This window comes from Bos grunniens, chromosome 24, assembly GCF_055505025.1.
Source record: "Bos grunniens cultivar Pamir isolate PY7600 chromosome 24, Bosgru_T2T1.0, whole genome shotgun sequence".
In the NCBI taxonomy this organism is placed as follows: Eukaryota; Metazoa; Chordata; class Mammalia; order Artiodactyla; family Bovidae; genus Bos; species Bos grunniens.
Window position 1 is genome coordinate 54,832,941 of NC_141188.1, and position 27,838 is coordinate 54,860,778.

The following is a 27,838-nucleotide window of genomic DNA, read 5'->3' on the forward strand; positions in this document are numbered from 1 at the left end:
ACACATCCAAAAGCCTGTGCTCTGCAACGGAAGTCACCGCCAAGAGAAGGCTGCACACCACCGCTAGAGAGAAGCCTCAGCTCACTGCAATCAGAGAAGGCCCGCGCAGCACCGAACATCCAGCACAGCCATAAATAAATAAATAAATAGAAGGTTGCCTCTCTATCCTCAGGGACAACAAGATTTAGGAGAAAACTTAGATGTTTAGCACCTCTGTGGAGGCGCACTTGGACCTGCTGAACCTGGCACAGGATGGCTGTAAAAGCAACATTCCGCCTCGCTCCGCCCCGCCTCCCCCCCCCCCCCCCCCCCCCCGCCCCGGGAGCCAGGAGATGCATCCTTCATCCCAGGTGCCCCACCAAACTGCAGGAAAGAGATCCTGGTGCCAGAGAGGGACACTGTGCTACCAGCTTTCTGGCTGGAAAAAAAAAAGGCGGGGTGGGGGGAGAAAGTTACAGAAGAATCTTGTAAATGGCAGATTTTCATGCAAATGCTTTTGATGATTCTGAGGCAGATCAAATGAAACATGGATGGCTAAAGTGAATTACGTAGAGGATGAAAATGTTTTTGATTATAATAAAAACTTGGATTTGTCTTCGTTACACAACTTTCTTCCCCAGTCAAGGAAAACTAGATTCAAACTGACAAAGTCTTTCCACCATCAATGCGCAAAGCAATGATGAAGGACCCAGAGAACTTCCCTTTTAAGCCACCTCCTGGAGAGCAGGGCTCTCTCTGCACCCACCATCCTTGTTTTCTCCACTTTCTCCAGGGGCAGCACTGATCCCTGTCTGTAAAAGGAACAAGTCCTCCCATTGGATGTTATACCTCATTTTGAGTAGGCTTTTCCACATTTCCACACTCAAAACTAGTCAACTGTAGTTAATAGTTTGTGCCCGAAGTATCAGATATACTCTAATATGCATTTTTTATTAGTAAAAAATGTACCTGAAATTCTAATGTTTCCAAAACAGGCTAATGGGTCTCACTGCTCTATCCCAGGGAATGTCTTCATTTATTTGCACAAGTCAGAAACTTGTGTATCATCTAGTATTTCTTCCTCTGTATCTAATCAATCATAAATTCCTATAGATGATACCTTACAATTACTCCCTCAAAATTCTCTATTCCAACATTGTTGCCTTAATTCACTTCTCCGTATCTTCTCCATGAGGCATTTGAGGAGCATCTTTGCTAGAGGGCTATTTTATACTTTTCCTCTTTTTGTAAAATTCAAATACTTCATTCCCCTTTTTATATTACTTTGGTGATTCTCACTGTGTGGTACATTTTTTTCCTATTGGATTTTTCCATTCATCATCCAGAGTACTTTAAAACTTTGTATCTTAAATAATTTATTTGCTAATGATTCTGCAATTTTGGCTGGGCTCAGCTGGATGATTCTTCTAAATGCATTCCTTGGGGTCACTCATGCAGCTGTAGTTACCAAGAGACTTGACTGAAGCTGGACCTCCAGGATGACTTCCCTCATATGTCTGACCTCATATCAGGATGGCAACTGTACAGCACACCTAGAAATCAAGTAATTCAAACAACCGCTCATCTGAAAGTCTTGGATTTTTTTCCCCAATAAAATGAAACTGATAGAATATCTAAGGTGTCTTAACATATGGACAGAAAACTAAATTAGTGCTCATTTTGTATAGAATTGGGTAAGCAAACAATTACTAACTCTGGGAAACAGCAGGATGTCATACAGAAAAGAAAAAATAGCTCACAATAAACTACATGCTCGGCCATATACCGTATTTACCTACATAAACACTGAATATTATTCAGAATATTTATTAAAATCTTTTTATAAATATGCTGGGAGTCTAGTGTCCAGGGACAAGTAATAAATGTGTGGGGCTAGAGAGTGAATAAACAAAGCTTAATGCTCACCTTCCATAGTAGGAAGTAAACAGAAATGCTTGAAACCAGTAAATCGAAAAGTAATAGTGCATGCATGTTATTCACACACACAGAGGTACGTATAAAACACACTGAAAGTACTGAAATAATTACTTGGGGAAATGGGAAGTTGTGGAGCCAAAGGAACTTTTCTTTAGATCAAGCCTTAGAGAACTACATGGCTATTTATTGGTACATATATAACTTCCCTGGTAGCTCAGCTGGTAAAGAATCTGCTTGCAATACAGGAGACCCTAGTTCTATTTCTGGGTTGGGAGGTTCCCTTCTGGAGAGGGGATAGGCTACCCACTCAAGGATTCTTAGGCTTCCCTTGTGGCTCAGCTGGTAAAGAATCCACCTGCAATGCAGGAGACCTGGGTTCGATCCCTGGGTTGGGAAGAGCCCCTGGAGAAGGGAAATGCTACCCATTCCAGTATTCTGGCCTGGAGAATTCCATGGACTGTATAGTCCGTGGGGTCGCAAAGAGTCGGACACAACTGAGCGACTTTCACTTTCATATAACTTTGAATAAAAGGCAGACAAAAAATAACCTTTGGAAATTCATATTGTGCATGTCTTCCGCTTTTATGTTCTTTCTAGTTGCAGATATTGCTGCTAGTGTGGCAAAGGAGACTTTAAAATATCGAAATTCATTTTCTGTGGGCATTAAATTCCTGAATGTTTTCATTTGGTTTACCACTTCCTCTTCTTTTTACGTATTTAGTCCTGGACACACGTGGTCAAGTGATGTATAAGGATTCAAAGAATAAATGAATGTGACAGGCTGTATTTACATAGGGAAGCTGCCTGATAAAGACAACACGTGTTCCAACAAAAACTTGGCAAATGCTCAAAATCTCAAGATCAAGCAATTGCATCTACCTGTCTTTGATTCTACCTCCCAGAAAAAATTACATGCAATGGATGGTCAGAGAGTTATAACTATCCTGGGGGAAATTACTGACAAAAGCAAGTAAATTCCATATGGCATGAGCCAAATTGTTTTATTAAACTAGTGGGCAGCATGATGGTTTCTTCTATTTGTTGATACAAGGATCAGATTTCTCACATTCACGAAAATAATTTAATTTCTCAAGCTTGAATGAAAGAAAGAAGATGGAAGAAGGTGGTCCAAGACTCAGGAGAAATCTTTTTCCAGCTCTTTGTCAAAGCTGTCCCACTTTGAAGCAATGCGTTTTTGAGTCCTGTGTTTGGATGGCATTTCTGCTCAGGGAATCACGCACATTTTGATCTTTCATTCCCCCGGGAAAACCAGTGAAAAGTGCTTTTGTAAGTTACAGTTCTGACCTTTTTAGGATTCTGTCATCTAATTAAAAAGCATCAGAAGTCTTCTGTCTGGCAGTGTTCACTACCTGTAACAAAGCAATCAGAAACGCAACCAAAGAGTAATTTGTAAGGGGTCACGGATTCATTCACAACGAATATCTATTGTCACTAGCACGATTCCACACTGAAAATAAAATACACAAGAGATCTGTCTTCCTCTCTTGGGACCCATGTCACTCAACTGTACTACAGGGAAAACGACTTATAAAGACGGTGTTAGGCATCACTTTTCCCCTTTCATTCAGTTCATATTTTTATTAAATTTTTATCTGATAAAAAAAAATAAAGATGGTGTTAGGTAGTTAGAATAGGAAAAAGGAGTCCAAAATGGCGGTGGCTAAAAGGCAAAGAAGGTAAAAGCCTGCAAAAATAGAATAAAGGAAAGTCTGAGTGGAGTGAGAACCTCAAGTAAAACAGCCCTCCTGGCTAGCCCAATTTACACAGGGCAGGCTCACGGGGAAGGAGACAAATGTATAAGAGGAGGAAGCCTAGAAGGATTGAGGCCTCTCTTCTCTTCATCTTTTGGGTCTGCCCACCCTCACTCGAGTGTGTACTAGCCTTTGTTTTTCATAATAAAACTGAGCTGTAACACGGAGCTGTAACACTGGTCCGTCCATGGCTTCAAATTTTTGTTGCAATGAGACAGAACCAAGGAAATTACACACTCCCCCGACAATGGCATTTGGCTCATTGAGAAATTCAAACCCTTGAATAAAATCCAAGAGAAACCTTGCTTTCAAAGCTCTCCCCAGGGGAAGTGTGTTGCACAGTGTGAGAGTTGCTCTATATAACACCTGTCTTAAATCATGTGGTCTGTAGATGCCTGGAGGACCCCAAGGCCTCTCTAGGTGTTCCATGAGGTCAAAATCATTTTCCTGAGAATATCAAGTTATCACTCATTCTTCAATATGCTAACATTTGCACTGGCACTAGTGGTAGAGAACCCACCTGCCAATGCAGAACTAAGAGATGCTGGTTCAATCCCTGGGTTGGGAAGATCCCCTGGAGGAGAAAATGGCAACCCACTCCAGTATTCTTGCCTGGGAAATCCCATGGACAGAGAAGCCTGGCAGGCTACAGTACATAGGGTCGCAAAGAGTCAGACATGACTAAACTGACTTAACACAGCACAGATGGTACAAAAATTAATCATGAGTAAAACTCTGGTGCCTAAGCACGAATTGAGATAGTGGCACTAAACTTCTCTAGCTTTTGTTTGTTTGGTAACAGCTTTATTGAGATGTAACTCACATAAAATACAATTCTCATTTGCCAATGGTAGTGTTAATCTGGATGGTCCTTACGGTTTCTTAATATCTTTTCTCTGAAAACACTAGAAAACAGCCTCAGCTAACAGCAATAATATTGAGTGTGATCCTCTGTGGTTAGAAAGTAGGGAATCAGGAATCGATGACTTCTAATTTTAAAACAACACGTATAACCAATCAGTTTAATTGCAACAGACTTGTTAAATTTATTGCTATTGGTAATCTCAGTAAGAAAGCAGGTGATGCCATAATTCAAGGAGGATAGTAATTTAGATTTTCCCCTTAACTCTGCACTGCTCATTGCCTGTTGCAGATACAGACCTTGTCAAACTGGCTCCACTAAAGCCAGTGGGCTTAGAACAGTCAGTCTGATGTGCAGACAGTAGGCCCATCAGTTAAATGTCAGCTGATATAGTTGCCTTAAAATTAGTCCTCTCATCAGCCCAAGATGACCAGCATACAGAATCTGCATAAAGTCTGTATAGAACAGGGTGTGACTATTGAGAAGCAAATGCCCTCCACCTTGGAATTTCAGGACTTGTTTTATAAAAGGTTTACTTTTTGACATACAGAAAAAGAAATGATTCCCTAAGGAATTCAGATGACAAATGAGCCTCTTTCCACCCTGAGCAACATTCTATTTTTGCACAGCGCTATTATGATATATGTTCTGCCATTGGCAAAAAAATTTAACTAATTTTAAACAAGACTAGCCCCTCCTCCTCCTCAGAAAATGATCACTTAGTCATCTGTGCTAAGAAAATGTCTTTCCTGAAAGCAAAATTTTTTTTTAATTAATAAGATACAAAATTTGTGACCTACAACCCATTTGGTGCCTGTCATAGTGACAAATAAGGGATGGGTTACCAACATAGACCTTTCACTGTCTACCTGAGCCTTCGGGCACTCCAGGTCTGAGAAGTTTTGGGTTATGTTCAATTCAGCGCCTTGCATTGATCACTGGCTCCTGACAGTTTTGATCTCATCACTTGAAAGCAAGGTTTTTTTTGTTCTGTTTTGTTCTTCACTCAGAGAATTCCAATCATAGTTACAACAGCAAAGCAACTCACATATTTGTGTCACTTCCTACATTTTCATTTCTTACCATCAAAACAAAATGAATATTCTGTGTTTAAAAATGGTACATTTTACAGATGATCGTCTTCATAAAAGGCTGGCATGTATTCATTAGAATATTGGCTTATCTGCTGTATTTTTTTAAAACTATTTATTTATTGTGGCTCTGCTGGGTCTTCATTTGTGCATGAGATTTTCTTTAGTTGTGGCAGGTGGTGGCTGCTCCTGCTGTGGAGCTCAGTCTCTAGGGCACCTGGGCATCAGCAGCTGCAGCTCAGGGGCTCAGTAGTTGTGGCTCCTCAGCTCCAGAGCACAGGCTCAGCAGTTGTGGTGCATGGGCTTAGTTGCACCAAGGCATATGGGATCATCCCAGACCAGGGATCAAACCTGTGTCTCCTGCATTGGCAAGTGGATTCTTTACTATTGAGCCACCAGGGAAGCCCTATCCTCAATATTTTTAAAGCATATTCTAGAAAAATATTCTTGAGCCAATACCTGGTATATGAATGAATCCAATACTTGATACATGAATGAACCAGGTACAGGAACGATTAATCCAATAACCTTATACATGAATTAATTCAAGCCTTGAAATTGAAGTTGTCAGGACTGTACTACTACCTCAGAACTTAAGAAAGAGGATGTAAGTTATTGATGTTTCTTACCCTTTTGATCTTCTTTCAATGAATCTGAGATCCTAAGTCATACTGCTGATTGTTCAGCGAACTTTCAGACCATTTTGTTTCAATAACAAGAAAACAACGGAGCATGATAAAGAGTGAGTGAGCCCTCCTGTCTTATGGACAGTGATTTTTGATACTGCCAGACAAAGACAGAATCCTCAGTGCTGAAGCTACCAATAGTAATTCATGTGTGAAAATCATCACCATCCCTCTTATCAGTCATCACTGACCAATGATCGATCACCACCACCATCATTCCCACTGACTCACTGCCTACGAAGCCAAATGTAAGCACTATGCTAAGTGCTTAGGTATATATACGATGGTTTGTCTGCAAAGGCGGTTGCAACTGTTCCCACATCCGTTAGCAGGTACCTTTGCAGTATGACCTTGCCACATTCCCCATTAAGAAGCCGTGCTTACTTCCCTCTCTTCTTGAATCTAGTCTGCTCATGCACTGTTTCGCCCAGTAGCATGTGGAAGCAGTGACTTTCTGTGATTCCTGAACCTCAGTCACATGAGGTCTTGCAGCTTTTGCAAGTCACCCTGGTCGGTTTGCAACCCTGAAAGCACCATGTAGGAGGCCAGGGCTAGTTTCTAAGCAGTTAAGAGACCAGGTAGAGGGTCTGAGACAGAGTGCGATCGATTGATCCAGGCAACACCCACCAGCAATAAAAATGAGGTCGTCTTGGACCATCCAGCCCCAGATGACAGCAGATGGCAACCACTTGAGACACCAGCGCAAGGCTGTTACGGAGCCCAAGCTCGCTCTGCTCACCACACGATAAGCCAACAAATCCGAGAGACGAGGTATTGAGGCAAGAAGAGACTGTAATCAGGGAGCCGGCAGACTGAGAAGATGGCAGGATAGCACCTCAAAACAACCATCTTCTTGGGGTCTGGGTGCCAGGTTCTTTTCTAGATAAGAGATGGGGGGAGGTGAGGAATCAAAGTAAATAGGTCATTAATCTTGCAAACAAATCCTAGAATGGCAAGTCTCAGGCAGGGGATGTGTTAATTTCTTCCTTCCTGCCACCCACAGGTGGACAGGATTCAAATAGAGGCACTTTAGTTTAAGTCAGGCAGAGGGGCAGGATTCTCTGAGGCAACCATTCTGTATGATTATAATAACAAAAGCAACAGAAAGCAAATCAAGGAAACAGTTCTAACAGGAGTCAGAATTGGCTTCCTCCTTGCAACAAGACCACCAGAGAAAATCATTACCTGATCCCAATTCAAACCACTAAGTCACAAAATCATAAGCAGAGAAATGGTTTTGTTTTAAGCCACTAAGACTGGGGTGATTTGCACATAGGAATACACAACTGAAACACGTCCACTTTCTGACTTAATCTTCCATGGGATGTTGTGTGCTTTCCAGTTCTATGGTACTGCCTTCAGTATGCACCTTGTGAATACTTATTATAAACCTTAGTGCCCACAGAGACATCGCTGTCTACCACCTATGTGTTCAAAGTCCAACTCTGCTTTCCTGGGTCTTTCCAGGACTCCGGTCAGTTGTTGAAGAGTGGTTGTCCACGTGGGGAGATTTAGAAAGTAAGCTGAGCAGCCTTGAGGCCAAGCAGCGTGTGCTTCCTGCTGTGAGCTTCCTGCTGTGTGATCCCTGGTCCTGCAGCATCACTGGTCAGCAGTGAGGAGGATCTCATGGGCGATTAGCATAGCTGGTGTAAACGAGCTCAATCAAGTGAAGACTGGTTCACCCAAGGAGAGGCCAGTCATCTTCAGAGTCAGACTGAGCTCTCCTACAGGGACTAATAACTAGACAGGTATTGCTCAAACATTTTCTGGGATAAACTTTAAATCCCAAGGAATCTGACACTTCAGTTCTGAGTTTCTATGCTGTCAAGACTTTCCCTAAGGCAATGGGTAAGTAATATCTGTCTCTTTGGACAAGGAGAAGAAATGCCATTAAGAAGCAAAGAGAAGAAGATACAGCTTGCAAAATCTTGTCCTGCTACACTGGCAACGATTTAGTGCAATGTGGAGGAATTTAGACTCAAGAAGAAATCTGAGACATCAGAGACCATCCCTACTGGTCAAAGGAGTTGGGCAAAGCTACAAGGAGAAGGCAGGACATCAACCCATCAATCATGAACAGCTTAAACTACCAAAAAGAGAATCAGCATTGTCAGGATTTTCATGAAGACCGTAATATGAGGGGCTTCCCTGGTGGTCCAGTGGCTAAGACTCCATGCTTCTGATGCACGGGGCCCAGGTTCAATCCCTGGTCAGGGAATTAGATCCCACGTGGAGCAACAAAGAGTTCACATGCTGCAACTAAAGACCCGGCACGCCGTACCAAAAACCCAGTGCGGCCAAATAAATAAATAATTTTTAAAAGATATTATCCATGTCTGTCTATATGTGGACATATCTTCAGCTCATTCTGAAATGTATACTGGGTTATACTTAGTCCTAAACAAAGCAGTATTTATAATCCTAAGACTTCACAGTTTTATTTCACTCCATGTTTGAGAAGGTAGTTTTACATATATTATCTCTATTGATTAACTGTATGTTATGATGATAAGAGGTAGTTTTGGTACCAAAAATGTGTGTGGGTCCAGCTCTTTGTGGCTCAAAAGCCTTATCATTCCTGTATGCCACCACCAGCTGGATTTACTGGCTCTCTGGTGGCTCAGTGGTTAACAATCTGCCTGCAGTGCAGGAGACCTGGGTTTGATCCCTGGGTCAGGAAGATCCCCTCGAGGAGGATACGGCAACCCAGTCCAGAATTCTTGCCTGAAGAATTCCATGGACAGAGGAGCCTAACAGGCCCATGGGGTCGCAAAGTGTCAGACATGACTGAGCGACAAATACTTTCACTTTGTCTGTTCTGAGTAAGAAGGTTGTTTTGCTTCGTTTGGCCTCGTTTTCTGCCTCATGCTCATACACTCTTAGTACTAAAGCCTGAACTAGACAGGGAAAGCCATGCCTATTCTCCTTCCAAAAGTCTCTTAGATCTCTCATTTTCAGTCTTCTCACATTTGGAACATAATACTTTTTCCTTCACGGGTGTCAATGAACTGTAACACGTGGATGTGCCATTTTTAAATATTTCAGACCTTTTCTCCCCCTGCTCATCGCCGCTGACCAACCCACACAAGACATTGATGTACAACCCTGTCTTCCCTCTTCAGCCCTCCTGATGCTTGGTTTCTTATTATCTGGCTCATCTTCAGAGCACACAGCTTTATTCCTTGTCCTTCCCCTTACAGACTTTACAACTGAATTCACCCTTTACTCCAATTCTAAGATGTCTCTTTATCCCACCAAACTCATTAAATTGGCAACCTCCATTGAAAGCTATGTAATTTTATTTTTCTTTTAATTAACTGAGGTTACATTCCACCTGGGATAGAGCAAACTTAAAGGTGTAGCACTGTCACTTTAACAGGAAAAATATGGATAATCAACAAAATCTTGACTTTTATTGAAGCCAGCAAATGCTAAAGTCACCCCTGAAATCTAAGGAAAAACAGGCATCTTCATAGAAAAACGGGACACAAGCAGACTCAGTGCATACAAAGAAACCAAGACTTCCTTACAAATGGGTTAGGAGACTCTAACACATGGCTATGACTGAATGTGAGCTAGTATGAGCTCATAGAAACTCTGGCGGCTGCAACCCCACTGGCAAGACCTTCACTAATGATCATAAGGAAGATAAGGTCACAGTGAAAGACAAGAGAAAGCCTCCACTGCAGTGCAGGCCTAGATTTGGGAATGGCTTTCTCTCTAAAACAACAGACAAAGTCCCATCTAGATCTTTTTCCATCATGAAACAAAAACTAAGTAGCTGGAGGAAGGGCAGGTAAGCCTGCAGTTGTCCCATTCGAGGACCCATGGGGATTACGGGAAGGGAAAAATGGAAAAATTCCCTTCTCTGGAGGAAAGGAGAGGTATTCTAGTTCTGGGGAAAGGACGGGGTCACTGAAAAAGCCCCACTCTAGGCAGGAGGGACACAGGGCCTGTCTAATGCTAGTGAGGAACATCTCCCCCATCAGTCGCATACAATGGTATGAATGGCTGTAGTGCTGAAAGAAAAAACTATTAAATTAGGATTCTATACCAAGTAACATATAAAGTGTTTGCTTTCTCAGGCAAACAGAAATTGACAGAACTGGTTTCCAGCAAACTTGCACGACAAACAAACAAACACACAAAAAAACTGTTAAAAGAAGTTCTTCAAACAGAATAAATATGATACCTGACAGACTTGGATGTACACAAAGAAATGAAAAGGTCTTGAAAAACATAAATGAGGGTAAATTTAAATCCTTTTTCACCAATTTTAATGACACAAAAGACAATTAGCTAAAGTAAAAATTATAGCAATGTCTTCTGAGTTTATAACATGAGTGGAATTAAATATAGGGAAACAATAGCACAAAAATGGGCAGGGAAAACTGAGAGAATACTGTTATAATGCCCTTACCCGACACATAAGGCAGTTAATATTATTAGACTAGAGGCCATAGTAAATTGAAGATATAAACTGAAGGCAACCACAAACAAAATTTAACACAGTTATAAATAATTACTGAAAATGGAGATAAAATAGAATATTCAATCTAATTACAGGGATCAAGACCATCCCCATGGAAAAGAAATGCAAAAAAGCAAAATGGCTGTCTGGGGAGGGCGTACAAATAGCTGTGAAAAGAAGAGAAGCGAAAAGCAAAGGAGAAAAGGAAAGATATAAACATCTGAATGCAGAGTTCCAAAGAATTGCAAGAAGGGATAAGAAAGCCTTCTTCAGCGATCAATGCAAAGAAATAGAGGAAAACAACAGAATGGGAAAGACTAGAGATCTCTTCAAGAAAATCAGAGATACCAAAGAAACATTTCATGCAAAGATGGGCTCGATAAAGGACAGAAATGGTATGGACCTAACAGAAGAAGAAGATATTAAGAAGAGATGGCAAGAATACACAGAAGACCTGTACAAAAAAGATCTTCACGACCCAGATAATCACGATGGTGTGATCACTGACCTAGTGCCAGACACCCTGGAATGTGAAGTCAAGTGGGCCTTAGAAAACATCACTACGAACAAAGCTAGTGGAGGTGATGGAATTCCAGTGGAGCTATTCCAAATCCTGAAAGATGATGCTGTGAAAGTGCTGCACTCAATATGCCAGCAAATTTGGAAAACTCAGCAGTGGCCACAGGACTGGAAAAGGTCAGTTTTCATTCCAATCGCAAAGAAAGGCAATACCAAAGAATGCTCAAACTACCACACAATTGCACTCATCTCACACGCTAGTCAAGTAATGCTCAAAATTCTCCAAGCCAGGCTTCAGCAATACGTGAACCGTGAACTTCCTGATGTTCAAGCTGGTTTTAGAAAGGGCAGAGGAACCAGAGATCAAATTGCCAGCATTCGCTGGATCATGGAAACAGCAAGAGAGTTCCAGAAAAACATCTATTTCTGCTTTATTGACTATGCCAAAGACTTTGACTGTGTGGATCACAATCAACTGTGGAAAATTCTTCAAGAGATGGGAATACCAGACCACCTGATCTACCTCTTGAGAAATTTGTATGCAGGTCAGGAAGCAACAGTTAGAACTGGACATGGAACAACAGACTGGTTCCAAATAGGAAAAGGAGTACGTCAAGCCTGTATATTGTCACCTGGCTTATTTAACTTATATGCAGAGTACATCATGAGAAACGCTGGACTGGAAGAAACACAAGCTGGAATCAAGATTGCCGGGAGAAATATCAATAACTTCAGATATGCACCACCTCAGATGATACCACCCTTATGGCAGAAAGTGAAGAGGAACTCAAAAGCCTCTTGATGAAAGTGAAAGTGGAGAGTGAAAAAGTTGGCTTAAAGCTCAACATTCAGAAAACAAAGATCATGGCATCTGGTCCCATCACTTCATGGGAAATAGATGGGGAAACAGTGGAAACAGTGTCAGACTTTATTTTTCTGGGCTCCAAAATCACTGCAGATGGTGACTGCAGCCATGAAATTAAAAGATGCTTACTCCTTGGAAGGAAAGTTATGACCAACCTAGATAGCATATTCAAAAGCAGAGACATTACTTTGCCAACAAAGGTTCGTCTAGTCAAGGCTATGGTTTTTCCTGTGGTCATGTATGGATGTGAGAGTTGGACTGTGAAGAAGGCTGAGCGCCAAAGAATTGATGCTTTTGAACTGTGGTGTTGGAGAAGACTCTTGAGAGTCCCTTGGACTGCAAGGAGATCCAACCAGTCCATTCTGAAGGAGATCAGCCCTGGGATTTCTTTGGAAGGAATGATGCTAAAGCTGAAACTCCAGTACTTTGGCCACCTCATGCGAAGAGTTGACTCATTAGAAAAGACTCTGATGCTGGGAGGCATTGGGGGCAAGAGGAGAAGGGGACGAAATAGGATGAGATGGCTGGATGGCATCACTGACTCAATGGACATGAGTTTGAGTAAACTCCAGGAGTTGGTGATGAACAGGAAGGCCTGGCATGCTGTGGTTCATGGGGTCTCAAAGAGTTGGACACGACTGAGTGACTGAACTGAACTGAACAACTAATTAACATCTTTCCACCCCATTAGATTGAGAGTTCTTGAAGGGCAGTGCAAGGTCATCTGATTCGCTCAATTTCATCATCAGGTCCCGGCCCAGTGCCCAGCAGAGTAAGACATTGGTACATACTATCTAAATGAAAGAGTTTAGGTGGTCAAGAAGAGAGGCTCTGTGACTGTAAGAAACAGGAAGAACAGGAAGAACTTTACAGAGAAGATGGAATGAGGGACTTCCTGGGGCACAGGTTAAATTCCTGGTCAGGGAACTAAGATCCTACATGCTGCCTGCCACAGCCAATTTTTTTTTTTTTAATTTTTAAAAATAAAGAAGAAGAAGATGGAATGAGAGCCAGCCTTTGGATGATTGAGTGCTTTTAAAGAATTGGAGAGGAAAGAGAAGTGCATTTGGGGAAAGCAAAATTACATTTGGAAAGCTAATGAGGTGAAAATAGAAAACTTACATTTGAAGGACCATGAGTAGATTAACACAGCTAATGCAGAGAATTCATGTAGGAAGACAATAAGAGGGAAAGGCTGTAAAGGACACCAGAACTGGAATATAAAACTTTAGATACCAGGCAAGACAAGCAATCCTCTTGGTCTCCTTTCAGCCTTGGCATTCAGAAAGGGCTTATATTTGCTTCCACTTCATTCCCTTGGGAATAAGACTCCAATTATTTTGACACATAAAAGCCACCCAGAGCCACTAGTACTAAGACATGAAGAGTCTTATAATACAGGTTTGGGCATCCAGGCTGAAAGGCTCTGCTAAGATCTCGTCTGTGAGATCCCCACAGACCCACTACAGTGTTCAGCAATACAACAATCATTTCTGCCTCCTTCCTAAAGATACAAGGCTTAGGCAGCTCTGCAGAGTTCAAGTAAATCTCTCTCCCGTGACACTGAAAATGAATGACAGATTGCCAAGATTCTTAATGGTCCCATTATACAATGTTGCTAATAGTCAACTCTGTCTCAAAATTGTACAAGGAAGGGGCTGTCTGTAAGCTTTTAGCATCTGGATATCAGTTTAGACATGCAAATTTGAATAACTTGAACAAATTCTCCCCGAGACAATTAGGACACTTAGAACATAATCCATGTCAAGGCTATCAATTAAGAATGGGGATTGTCATCACTACCCCGCATTTGGTGAGGTTTCGCTTGAAAACAAAGGAGCATGGAGCATGGGAAATTCTCAACACCAGGAATGTCATTCTCAAAGCACACTGGCCTTTATTCTATGACGGGCTAGTACTGTTTTTCTTCAAAGATAATGCTCCACTGAAATCACTTGTACCATTTTACTCCCCTCTAAAGAGTCATTGTTTCTTCCCATCCTACTTTTCATGCCCTTTTACTATCACCTTCTAGACTTTCAAGAGTATTTCATAAATTCTATCACCAAGTCATGTGCGTTGACTTTCTGACCAATGAATTTCATTGTTAAATCTGCAGAAGTAGTACAGAACTTCCCATATTTGCCATTCACCATCACAGCCAAACCCTCAGGACTGACTTTTTTGCCTTGGATTAGAAAGAGAACTGTCCAACACTTGCCTGGAAAATCCCATGGACGGAGGAGCCTGGTAGGCTGCAGTCTGTGGGGTGTCGAAGAGTTGGACATGACTGAGTGACTTCCCTTTCACTTTTCACTTCCATGCACTGGAGAAGGAAATGGCAACCCACTCCAGTGTTCTTGCCTGGAGAATCCCAGGGATGGGGGATCCTGGTGGGCTGCCATCTATGGGGTGGCACAGAGTCAGACACAACTGAAGCAACTTAGCAGCAGCAGCAGAAAGAGAATTGAGACTACCTGTAGCCCAGAACTCAAGGCTCCTGGCTCAGTGCTCCTTTTCCTATAAGATCTTACCTTTCATGCCGTGACTCAATGGGTTACTCTCTGTCCCCAAGATTCACATTTTTAAGAGAACCTAAGTAACAGGGACATGCATAAACCTCAAGAAATGAAATCACTAAAGGCTGTAAAAGGAGACATTCTGGACACCTTTCAATCATTCTCTGTAAGAGGTCATCTCCTCCTCAGTCCCTCCCAGGTCCTGTCTACTTAGAAAGAATGTCTAAGGAAATGAACTGTGTAAGTTTTTCTACTTTACAAGTTTACAAGAGGCTAATATTTGAAAAGAAATGTTTATCCATTCAACAAATCAGTCTGATCATCTACTAGTACAGCCATTCTCACTGCTCAAGCCCACGTCTCTTAACAGGCATCTCCTGCTTGGCAGGTGGATTCTTTGCCATTGAGCCACCTGGGAAGCCGATTCTCACTGTTAGGGATACACAAATCAAGACAACTTTTTGGATTAAAAACGTTAGTCCAGAAGACAAACATTTGAATGATTATGGTACTGAATAACAAATGTTAGAACGGAAGGAGGCCTTGGGTGCCAACATGAAGTAAAAGAGTCCATCAACTAGGAAGGTTAGGGATGTTTTCAAGGATGACGTGCACCAAAATAGAGTCTTTAAGGATGAGTTAGGAATTAGCCACATGGAAAGAGGTGAAAAAGGAATTGCAATTTGGAACACAAGCAAAGTCATGGGAGCATATGTCATCATAATGTGTCTGGGGAACCACAAATAGCTTGATATGATTACAGCTTAGATTGTGAAAGAGGAAGAGATATTGATGAGGCTAAGTAAGTAGGCAAAGAGTTGCTCTGAATGCTAATCTAAGGACTTAAATTTTATCTAGCTGTGAGCTAATTTCTGTTTGCCATGTTCTAATTTAATTAATAGATTATTTTTATGAAGCAGTGATTAAAAAATTTCAGATTCCAAGAGACACAAAATAAACTATACAACTATCTGTTGCAATTTGGATATATAATAGGCATCTGAAATTTATGTCACCAAATAAAACACTTGCTTACCCAACCCATCCCTCTCCAGAAAGTTCTTCCCATCTCAATAAATGCCAATATCATTCACCCAGTTGTTTAATTCCCAAGCTTAACAGTCACTCTGGATTCTGCCATTTGCTTTATTTTCTACTTCCAAACCATGAGCAAGTCCTGGCAGCACGACCTCCAAAAACTAATCATAATCCAACTATTTCACATCAGTTCCACGTTTATAACTCAATCCAAGTCTCATTTCCCATCTGGAACATAAGAATAACCTCTTAACTGCTCTGTTTCCCTTCTTTCTTCCCTCTAATCAACCTTCTCCACAAAGTAACCAAACTGATCTATTTTTCCCCAGCTTTATGCAATATAACTGATAAACCACATTGTGTATGTTTAAGCTGTACAAGGGTTGTTTTGATTCATTTCTGTATTGCAAAATGATTACCACCATCATGTTAGCTAGTGCTTACATCATGTCACATTTCCTCTTCACAATTAGAACACTCAAGGTCTACTCTCCTAACAACTTTCAAGTATATGTTGCTAATTATAATAATGATAATATGCATTAAATACCCAGAACTTATTCATCTTCTAACTACAATGAAATATCTTAAAAAGTAAACAATCTCATTCACAGTAGCAGCAAAAACAACAAAATACTTAGAAATCAATCTAACCAAGGAGGCGAAAGACATGTATACTGAAAACAGTAAGACTCTGGTTAAAGAAACTGAAGGACAAACACACAAAACGTGAACAGCTATCTCCTGTTTATGAATTGGTAGAATTAATACTGTCAAAATGCCCATACCACCCAAAGCCATCTGTAAGTCAATGCAACTCCTGTCAAAATTCCAATAGAATTTTTGCAGAAACTGAAAAAATATATAATTTATATGGAACTACAAAAGTCCCTGAATAGCCAAAGAAATTTTGAGTAAAAAAAACCGAAGCTGGTGGCATCAGAGTTCTTGATTTCAAACTATATTACAAAGCTATAGTAATCAAATCAGTACAGTACTGGCATAAACAGATACATAGGCAAATAGAACAGAATCAAGAGCCCCCAAATATCAAACATACAGTCAACAAGGGAGCAGAAAATATAAGAAGGGGGAAGAATAGTCTCTTCTGTAAACAATGGTGGATAAACTGGATATCCACATGCAAAAAATAAATAAAAATAACTGGACCCCTATCTTACACCATACACAAAAATCAAATCAAATCAAAGTATTAATAGATCGAAGACTTGAAGGTGACACATAAAACCATAAAACTCCTAGAAGAAAATATAGGGGATAATAAGCTCCTTGAAATTGGTCTTGGCAATGATTTTTTGAACTTAACAAAAACAAAAATAAGCAAGTGAGTCTACATCAAATTAAAAGGCTTCTCCACAGCAAAGGGAATCATTAACAAAATTAAAAGATAACCACTGAAACGGGAGAAAATACTTACAAATCAAATATCTAATAAGGGGTTAATGACCAAAATATATAAAGAACTCATACAATTCAATAGCAAAAAGAGAATCTGACTTAAAAATGGATAGATATTTTTCTACAGAACATATGCAAATGGTCAAATGATACATGAGAAGGTGCTCAGCATGACTAATCATAAGTGAAATGCAAATCAAAACCACAAAGAAACATCACCACACACCTGTCAAACAGACAAGAAATAATATGTAGGCAAGGGCATGGAATAAAGGGAAACCTCATACGCTGCTGGTAGGGATGTAAATTGGTATAGCCACCGTGTAAAACAGTATGGGAATCCCTTAAAAATTAAAAATAGAACTACCATATAATCCAGACATTCTACTTCTGGATATGCAGCCAAAGGAAATGCAACAAGTTTTCAAAGAAGTATGTGCATGCTCGTGTTTTTTGCAGTATTATTCACAATAGCCAAGACAAGGAAACAGCTAAGGGTTTGTCAAGGATAACTGGATAAAGAATATGTGTTATATGTGTGTGTGTATGTGTATCAGTCATGAGAAAGAAGGGACTTCTGTCATTTGCCACAACACAAATGGGCCTTGAGGGCATTATGCTAAGTGAAATAAGTCAGATAGAGAAAAACAAATAGTATATGATATTACTTTGCATATTACATTTGATATTGCATCACTGGTGCAATGAACATGAACTTGGGCAAACTCCGGGAGATGGTGAGGGACAGGGAGGCCCAGCGTGCTGCAGTCCATGAGGTCGCAAACAGTCGGACGTGACTGGGCGACCGAACAACAACAAATGTGATATTACCTACAGGTGGAATTTTAAACAGCCAAATTTCATAGAAACAGAAAATAGAATGATGGTTGCCAAGGGCCAGGGAGTCAGGGAAATAGGAAGATGTTAGTCAGAGTGCATAATAACCTCTTAAAATGCAGATCAGATCAGGTAATTCATATGTTTAAAGGCTGCCTATGGCTTTTGCAAGACTGGATCCTGCTACCCCGGGGTCTTAAACTTGGAGTTTATCATCATGAGGATTTATTCTTCCAGCCACTTGGCTTCTAGTGGACTTGCTGTCAGGAGAGAAAAGAATTAAACATTGGAAAATATTCAGTAGACAATCTGGATATACCCTAGATGTTAATACTAAACCTTCTGATGATTCTTTGTATTCTATATTTATTATAGGGTGCTACCCTCAAATGAGAAGGAAAGAAGTTGAGACAGAATTGGGTAACGTGGCTACTGATCAGTACATCTCACTAGCCTCTAAAAATTTCCAGTCTGGAAACCATAACTTAGGTGTATTATGTGAGTAACTGGAGGAACATCATTTTAACACAGCACTTTGAGAGAACTGCTCACAAAAGAGGGGTGTGTGTGTGTGTGTGTGTGTGTGTACAAAGAGAAAGAGGAAGAAAGGAAAAAGGAGACAGAGCACCAGGATGGGGTGGGAAGAATGATTTCTCCCAATCTGTAACTGCACACACATACACATACACACACACACACAAACTTGGATATATATTTCAGATATACCTGTCTTGAAATAACCTTTCTAAAGATTCTTTCAAAGGCATTGAGAAGCTAGTTGTTTTTCTAATTCAAAAATGATTTGTCACTCTGATGCTGGCACCTCATTTGATTTCATCACTGGGGAAATTAACTTAATGGCTGTTTACACTTCTGCATGACATTGACTTTGTGTCCTAAGGTCCTAGAAAGCACTGTGGCAGCACAGTGGGCTGATCTTACCTACATTTATGTAGCAGATTCTACTACTGTTAGATGCTTGTGAAGGGCAAAAACAAGAATTGCTCAACACAGCTTCATAGCACTTCCCTGATTAATCAGGGATAAATAAGGCTGTATCTCACAGCCTGACAAATAGTCAACAAGCCCAGATACTCCAATGAGATTTTGTTGCAGTTGTTGTTCAGTCACTAGGTCATGTCTGACTCTTTGTGATCCCTGGGACCATAGCCTGCCATGCTTCTCTGTCCATGGGATTTCCCAGGCAAAAATAATGAGCTTTCAAAAGCATGAAAATAAGTCAGTCAAATAATGGGCTCTAACGCACGAGACATTTTTGAACCTTGCATAGATACACTTGGGCATCTTCACCCACATAATTTTCCTATATTATCAGGGGTGGATAATTTACCTCCCAACTTCTCTGGGAGAATATGCTACATTTTTAAAGGTCAAGTGCAAAACTGTTCACCTTGACAGCTGCCCTAGCAAGTTCAGGATTGAGCCTCCTCAATTAGCCTCAAATAGGAGAAAATGTGTACAGTCTTCCTATATAAGAACAGGTTTCCTGGCTGTCCCAAAGTAGAGCACTCCTCTGAAACCTTTCTTAAGCTGAAATGCCACAAAGTTAAGCAGCAATTATGTTAGGACACAAATAAATGGAGACAAAGCACAGATGCTCACACACTGTTCCAAGCTGTGGTGTTGTCGACTAAAAATACTAGTCGCAACCTGAAAGTAGAGAGCTATCTCATTTGGTGGGAATGTTAAGGACTCCGAGCCCAGGAGACAGCATCTCCAGTAACCCTGAGAGACTGCTCTGAGGAGGTGGGAGAGGGAGTCAGGCCACATACAAGTTTGTAATAAAGGAGCAGGCAGTCTGAACATAAAAAATTACTGTTAAGTAAGGAAAACCAGGGCTTCCCAGGTAGCTCAAAGGGGAAACCTGGGCTTCCCAGGTAGCTCAGATGGTACAGAATCTGCCTGCAATGTGGGAAGATGGATGGGGCTCAATCCCTGATTTGGGAAGATGCCCTGGAGATGGGCATGGCAACCCACTCCAATATTCTGGCCTGGAGAATCCCATGGACAGACAAGCCTGGCAGGGTACAGTCTGTGAGTCACAAAGAGTTGGACACGACTTAGTGGCTAACAACCACACACAAGGAAAACCATGTATCAGGTTAAGGAATTCATTGTTCTTCTGTGTGGGAAGATGCCAGCCTCTGGATGCGTTCCTTCCCCACGCACCTCAGCTATCTGGGCCACATCCCCTTTCTTGACTGTGCGCATCCTTGACTCCTTGTTCACCTGCAGATGTGGAGGACGGCTGCTGCTCATTTCCCCTCCACCAGCTCCTCGGCAGCCACCATGGAGGGTGAAGGCATCTGCTGGATCGCAGACAGTGTCTCGCTCTGGGGAGCCCTCATTCACATTTGGAGTTGCAGATAGCTGGAATCGCAGGTAGCTGGGACATTTCTTGCCCACCCACCAATATGGCAGGAAGTGTTTCACTTCTCAGCATCTTGAGGCTGAGATGCAGGATGCTGTGCCCAGAGAAGGGGCTTGGTGGTACCGCTCCAGCTTCTCCAGATTCACGATGGCTCTATAATTGCTCCCTGCCAGACAAACGCTGAAAGGTCTGGATTCAGTTGGTGAGAACATGTACTAACGCAGATCTTGCATAAAAGCTAAACAGAGTAAAGCAAAATTCTTAAAAGCTCTTACTTTGAAAGACCTCCTTAGTTTTTCTCTTTAAGTAACTCTCCCATCTGCCTGTCACAAATAATAACAGCAAGGAATTACAAGGAGTTTTAACATCTAAAGAAAACTCTGTCATACAGCCTGTTCATTTTTTTTAAAATAAATGTCTCTTAAATGATAAAGCTGAAATAAAATTCAGGTCTTTTTATTCTAAGTCCCATGCTCCTCACAGTGGAGTTTGCTGACATAAATTTATGTAGATAAAGGTCAATGTTTCCAACCTAGCTGTTGATATGAAAGCACAAAACAGATCTAAGCCTAAATATCAGTGTACTCTATTTGAAACTAAAATATCCAGGCTATGATACAAAGCAGCAACTTCTTCCATACTTTAGAATGAAGACTTCTTGAAGATTTGCTGCTTATTTGCTCTGAGCCAGACTCCTAGCCATAAGGATTAATATCCAAGGAACCACTCAGGAAAAAACACCCCAGGCACCATTAATCTGAATGTAGACTGGGGCCACCATTTGATATATCAGTCAACATAAACCATTGACTTCAGATCACTATTTGTTGTCTGTTTGGGGGGGTGTTTTGGTTTGTTTTATGAGGAGAGGGTAGGCTGGAAAGAGGATTGTTTCTTGTGAACTGAGAAACTGATAAGAAAAAATCTTCTTTCCTATAAATTTAGACGACAGTATATTTGAACTGATCCTAGATCTTGCGGCAATAGTATTGGAGTAGTGTTTTTATTGTTTTTAGACTTATTTACAAGAGATGGAGTAAAAGAGATGCTTATACAAGAAAGCAGAGAATCATCATTTACAGATGCTGCCAAATATGCCACAAAGTAATAAGCACAATTAACATTTTCACAGAAATTTAGAGCTTACAGAGACGCTTTTATTTACCCAATAGCGTCTCACTGGATGATGTAATTTAGGAAAAACGGCCACTTCCGCTTTGCAATGAGAAACCTACTTTACGGCTTCTGAGACGCTCCGTAAGGAATGGAGGCAGGTCTGCAACTCAGAGCTTCCAGTTTGATTGTGGCTCACTCTTTCTTGCCACAGATCACAGCTGCTGTCTCTACCTACTCAGACACCGAAAGAGACCGATAGTTCTTGGACCTCAGTTTTGAAAGTCCCAGTGTGTGGGTCCCCCGGTGGCTCTGCCTGCAATGCAGGAAACCCAGGTTCCATCCCTGGGTTGGGAAGATCCCCTGGAGAAGGAAATGGCAACCCACTCCAGTATTCTTGCCTGGAGAATGCCATGGACAGAGGACCCTGGCGGGCTACAGTCCATGGGGTCACAGAGAGTCGGACACGACTGAGAGACTAACACTTTCGCTTCACTTTCGACGTGTCCTGGCATTACCACATCCTACCAGTTTCTTCAGTGACCTTTTTGGTGGGTTGTGTGTGTCAATGAAAGAAATACTGCCTGCCATATTAGTGAACAACAGATGCGGCAGCCATCAAGCCATCATATTCCAGCGGTGCCAGCAGTGAGCCCTGGGGGACTCGGCATGGAAACATAACACCCACCATCAAACCAGACCCTGCAGCCACTCCCTGACGTGCCCCTGAGGAAACCCCAGATGAGAAACCACAGAAAACTGGCCCCAGAGAGCTGAGAGGTGCATATGGAAGCAATGATTTCAGCGAGCCCAGACTTTTCCATCTTTCCATACAGAGAAAAATACAAAATTCCCCCACTTGAGATGTCTGGTTTTCTCTCATTAACAGTAATTTTTTTCATATTCTGACTACCTGGTCTTTGTTTCAAAAACCCCTGTGCCTCCTGGCTCCTCCCATGCCTCTCTGAAGCAGTCTCTCAGAGCTATCTGAGATGCTAGACTCTGGGCTTAAGTTCTTAGCTTGTCTGCCAAGCAGCATATAATTCTTAACTTTTAGGCTGTGCGTCTTTGACAGGCAGTATTCTCAAACAATGTTCCCCCAGTCACAAAGACATGCTGAGGGGCTGTAAGAAAGGGACCCTACAGTTCTAGCCTTTTCTAGAATCTCCCTTTTTTTCCCTAATCTCATATGGAAGAGCCTGAAAATTCAGCTCTTGAAAAGACCTGCCTATTTCCTAAAGTCTCCATGAAATGTGCATAACTTCAAGAAAAATGAAAGCCTTAGGTGTGAGTAAATTTAAACAAAGTATATACATCTCATCTCTTCATTTGTACCTCTCATAGAATGGTTCCACTGACTGCAGTCGTATCTATGTTTACCCAGGCTCCAAGGAGAAATATAATGATGAATCTATTATGTGAAGACAGCATGAATTGAGAATGATCATGTAGGGGTCGGATTCTGGCCATCTCAAGCATATATGGTGAGGCTGTTTCTAGCTAGAATTTCTTTTTTAATTAATTTAATTGGAGAACAATTGCTTTACGATATCATGGTTGTTTTTGCCATACGTCAACATGAACTGGCCCCAAGCTATAGATGTGAACGGCCCTCTAACATCCCTCCCCACCCCATCCCTCTGGGTTGTCCTGGAGCACGAGCGTTGGGTGCCCTGCTTCACGCACTGAACTTACACTGGTCGTCTATTTTACACATGGTAGTGTACCTGTTTCAATGCTGTTCTCTCAATCATCCCACCCTTGCCTTCTCCCACTGAGTCCAAACCTCTGTTCTTTACATCTGTGTCTCCTTTGATGCCTGCATGTAGGATCGTTGATACCGTCTTTCTAAATTTCACATATACACATTAATATACAGGATTTGTCTCTTTCTGACTTACTTCACTCTGTATAATAGGCTCCAGTTTCATCCACCTCAATAGAACCAACTCAAATGCATTCCTATTTATAGCTGAGTAATATTCCATTGTGTATATGTACCGCAACTTCCTTTTCCATTCATCTGCCAGTGGATATCTAGGTCGCTTCCATGTCCTAGCTGTTCTAAATAACTAGCTAAAATTTCAATAATTTTATAATAATTTCACAGACTTCCCCCATTTCCCAAGCTTTACATCACTTCTTGCCATCTTGTGACTCTGGATGTAACCACAAATAAAACAATAAAGTTTTGATCAACTAAAATTAGTAGCTTGGAAAAAAAAAAAAAAAAACGGAATCACAATCCAAAGCTTGTTTCCAAAGCTTGCTTCCAATATTTTTTTCTTAAGTTTTAATAGTTGCTGCTGCTGCTGCTAAGTTGCTTCAGTCGTGTCCAACTCTGTGCGACCCCATAGACGGCAGCCCACCAGGCTCCCCCATCCCTGGGATTCTCCAGGCAAGAACACTGGAGTGGGTTGCCATTTCCTCTCCAATGCATGAAAGTGAAAAGTGAAAGTGAAGTCACTCAGTGTGTCCGACTCTTCACGACCCCATGGACTACAGCCCATCAGGCTCCTCCATCCATGGAACTTTCCAGGCAAGAGTACTGGAGTGGATTGCATTGCCTTCTCCATTTAATAGTTATGGTTTTCACATAATTCAAGTCTGAATGAAAAGAAATCAATCATTTTATCCTTGGTAGCTTCTCAGCATCATCCATCTATTCCCAAAATTAAATTCAAATAAAGCTTGTTCAAAGTATTTATTTTTTAAAAATCATCCCAGGCTAAAGAAATCAGAGTTAGAAATACCTTCTAGCCCTCTTGTTTTCAGGGTATAGGTAGGACTGCCAGTACACGGACTGGACAGAAGGAAGGCTCAATGACATAATGGATGCAATACGGGTGTGGGTGTGGGTGTGCATATGCGCGTGTCCTGTGCTCAGTCATGTCTGACTCTTTGTGACCCCCTGGACTGTAGCCTGCCAGGCTCCTCTGTCCATGGAACTTTCCAGTCAAGAATACTGGAGTAGGTTGCCATTTCCAACGACTGGGGGTCTTCCTGACCCAGGGATCGAACCCACGCTTCCTATGTCTCCTGCACTGCAGGTGGATTCTTTACCACTGAGCCACCTGGGAAGCAATATAGATGCCACCCTCAATTCTTCAAATTCACCACTCTTATTAATAACACACTTAATGCAGGGAAATAGGAAAGCAAAAAAGCAATACAAACTTCACCCAGAGGTATGATCTGCCTCTGAAAGAAAGCAGGAAATTAATTTACTACTCAGGCAAAAAATGTGATTATTTCTTTTCTCCCTCTTTCTCTCTTTCACTACCCTTTGCTGTCCAAAAGACCTCTAGCAAGATTTAAGCATCATCAGACTTTAATTTGTACCCTTATAATTGAAAATTAAATTGCAAAACAACCTTCCCCCTCTGTCACTACAGCAAATGTTTAAAATTTGTTATTTAAAATATTCTTTTGAAATTATATTTTCTTCCAACGTGATTTGTTGCAATCTCTCTAGTGAGAAAAGCCATGTATCATTTCCTTTCCCTGTCTGCTTTTTGAAATATCTTTGCTCATAGAAATACTTGAAAGGACCTTGGTTTCAAGCAGTATCTGCTGGCCAATGAAGGTTACCTTTGACCTCGATCTCCAGGAAAGGAAGATTCAATGAGCTTGAATTGATTTTAACGGGAACAATGTACATCCCCCAGAGACCTGGACAAGTATCTTGGTGGAAGATCTAAGAGATCTATTCAATTCAGGCCAAATTCAAACATATGTTCATTTTATACTATCATGCTCTGGCTTTTAATTTGAACATAAACACCAAAGTTCAATTCTTACGCAAATTAAATGTAAATATTTATGACTGACCAACATTTCTCAGTGAACCACATTTCGACATATGAAGTCAAACGGGAATAGAAATAATCTTCACAAAAACCCATGTGATTGGGCTACTTATTTTCAATCCCCATATATTAATAGTGATTTACTGTGCTCACCAGATCTACTGATCAAATCATCCAAACTTCATATAAATGTATCTAAGTTGCAAATAAGATTTCTCAAGGAATTACAAGGGAGGTAGGGAGACAAGTGTGATACACATGGAACAATCAGGTAATAATAATACTGGCATATATAATCAACTGCCGTCCAAAGACTATCGGTGATGAGAAGAGTGGAAAGTAAACTTTCAAAGTTTTTATGAAGGTGGGATAAATACAATACACAAAAAGATTATTAAGCTTTGAAGGTCACAGAAGAGGGAGACAAGAGATCATTTGCTGGGGCTACTAACCAAAGCTATGATCCTTTTTTCCTTCTATTGCATTGATTCTAAAGCAAGGCTGAACATTTCTGAAATCTTTCTTTCACATTTTAATGTCTCAGAAACAAGGGTGCCAATTACAGTTGATAGCACGCCACAGTCTGATTGGCCTTGATTGTCTATCATGATGGCACCATCATGGTCCTCGTGGTTTTGTTCTTCAGCTGATGATATCTTATATTCAAAGACACAGAAAATGTATAATCATTTTATAGCTTAAATCACAGAAGCAGAGAAGACTGGACTGATCTTTTAAAAGCCAGGAGACCTGGGTTCCATCCCTGGGTTAGGAAGATCCCCTGGAGCAGGGAACAGCAACCCACTCCAGTATTCTTGCCTGGAGAATCCCATGGACAGAGGAACCTGGCCAGCTACACTCCATGGAGTTGCAAACAGTCAGACACGACTGAGTGATTTAACACATACACACATGGAGAATTCCATGGACAGAAGAGCCTGGCCAGCTACCTCCCAAGGAGTTGCAAACAGACACGACTGAGCGAGTCATGTGTGTCTCACACACACACACACACACACACCCCTACATGAGCCTGGTTTGTGATTTACTTTAGCATTCTATTATTTTCAGACATGACTTTGCCCTCCAGAACAAGAAGGAATGTACCAGTTCCCAGCTTATTACCTCCCAGTTCCAAATCCACCCTTGTGATCCTGAAACATCTCTCTCTCGCCATCTGACATGGCATCCATCTCCGTCCGTACAGAATATAGGAGGGACCCTGGAGGAGGGAAGGTTTCTCCTCCCGGTTCTGGCATGCTTTCATTTTCCTGTTACTCCTGCACTGGGCTGGAGGTCAGGAAACCCAGGGAAACTCACCCCTAGAGAAATTCCAAAAGAGCTCAACAGGCCCCCCGCTGCTTTCTGAAGTGAGTTCCAGGAGTTTGCTAGTGTCTTCCTAGTGACAGTTTTTTACCATGGGCTTCCTAGAGAATTCAATACCATCCCCCTCCCTTGGGAAGCTTCCTGATGAATGTCCCTGGCATCTCAGCAGACAGTTCTCTTATTTCGGATTAAAATAGATCTCATATACTAAGAGAAAACCTGATAGACTTATGCATCAGCTTTCTCACCGAAGGCCCATCAATGAGGGCAAAATTAGAAGTGCGTGGTTGGGTTGGGGAAGAAATAAAATGGGTTGATTGTGGGAGGGGGAGAAGTTAATGAAGAGATAGCTATGTGTGTCTGACTGGCAAGGTGTTTCTGATTGTAAACCCCCTCTGCGTGGTTTCTCTCAACTTCTGTTTTAGGAGATAAACCTCATTATCAAAATGGTTTACATCTTTTTACTCTTGATTTCTAGACAGAAATCATCCTGATGCATTCAGGTACAACAAAAAAGATCCTTCCACAACTAGGAAGTTCTTTTTCAGCCTAAGAGTTGACGTTGGAGATACACAACAGATGTCTAACAGTTGATTTCATGTTCATTTTTCTCAAGCAGATGCCTTAGTGTCTCATACACACTTCCCAGCTATTTTGGTACAATATTTCCTTGCACAGTTTGGCATTTGACATTTTAACACTAAGTACAATAAATGTGAAAATAAGAAGTAAAATTATTTTCATTTCTAATTCAAAAATGTAATGAGCAAATGCATGACTTTAAAGAGAAGGAAAGGGTCAGCACAGGTGAGTTATCATCCAAACCTCATTTTTAAAAAATCACTTTGTATTCTATGCAGATTTCAATTGTTCTTTGTATTTGCAGATCAGAATGTAAGATATTCAAACTTCAGCTGAAGGACTTTAAAAAGCTTTCTATAGTAGTAGCTTACTTTCATAAAACAGCTTCTTTCTTATTTATCAATTTTAAAATAGTATACATTTAAGTCTAAAGTTTAAAAATTCTTAGTTTATCTCTGAACATGAAAACTCTTTAGCTTTAAAAATAAAATTGCATTCTTCTCATATTATCCCCCTTCAAACTGATAATTTAGTCATTTATCATCTTGTGTCTGACACTTTTTTTTTTTTTTCATTTCCAAATATATTTTTTGGTCAATGGAACTTCTGTCAGCATATTA

The 27,838-nt window shown here is 41.1% G+C and overlaps 1 long non-coding RNA gene and 1 other non-coding gene across 7 annotated transcripts in view; one reads left to right on the forward strand and one right to left on the reverse strand.

Moving 5' to 3' along the window:
- The window catches only part of LOC147346300 (uncharacterized), a 452,766-nt gene that overhangs the window by 226,091 nt on the left and 198,837 nt on the right, over positions 1-27,838 (reverse strand). The gene's annotated exons all lie outside the window — the stretch shown is intronic.
- On the forward strand, positions 8,474-8,546 carry TRNAQ-CUG (transfer RNA glutamine (anticodon CUG)). Its single transcript has one exon. It is a non-coding gene; the product is annotated as a tRNA-Gln (tRNA).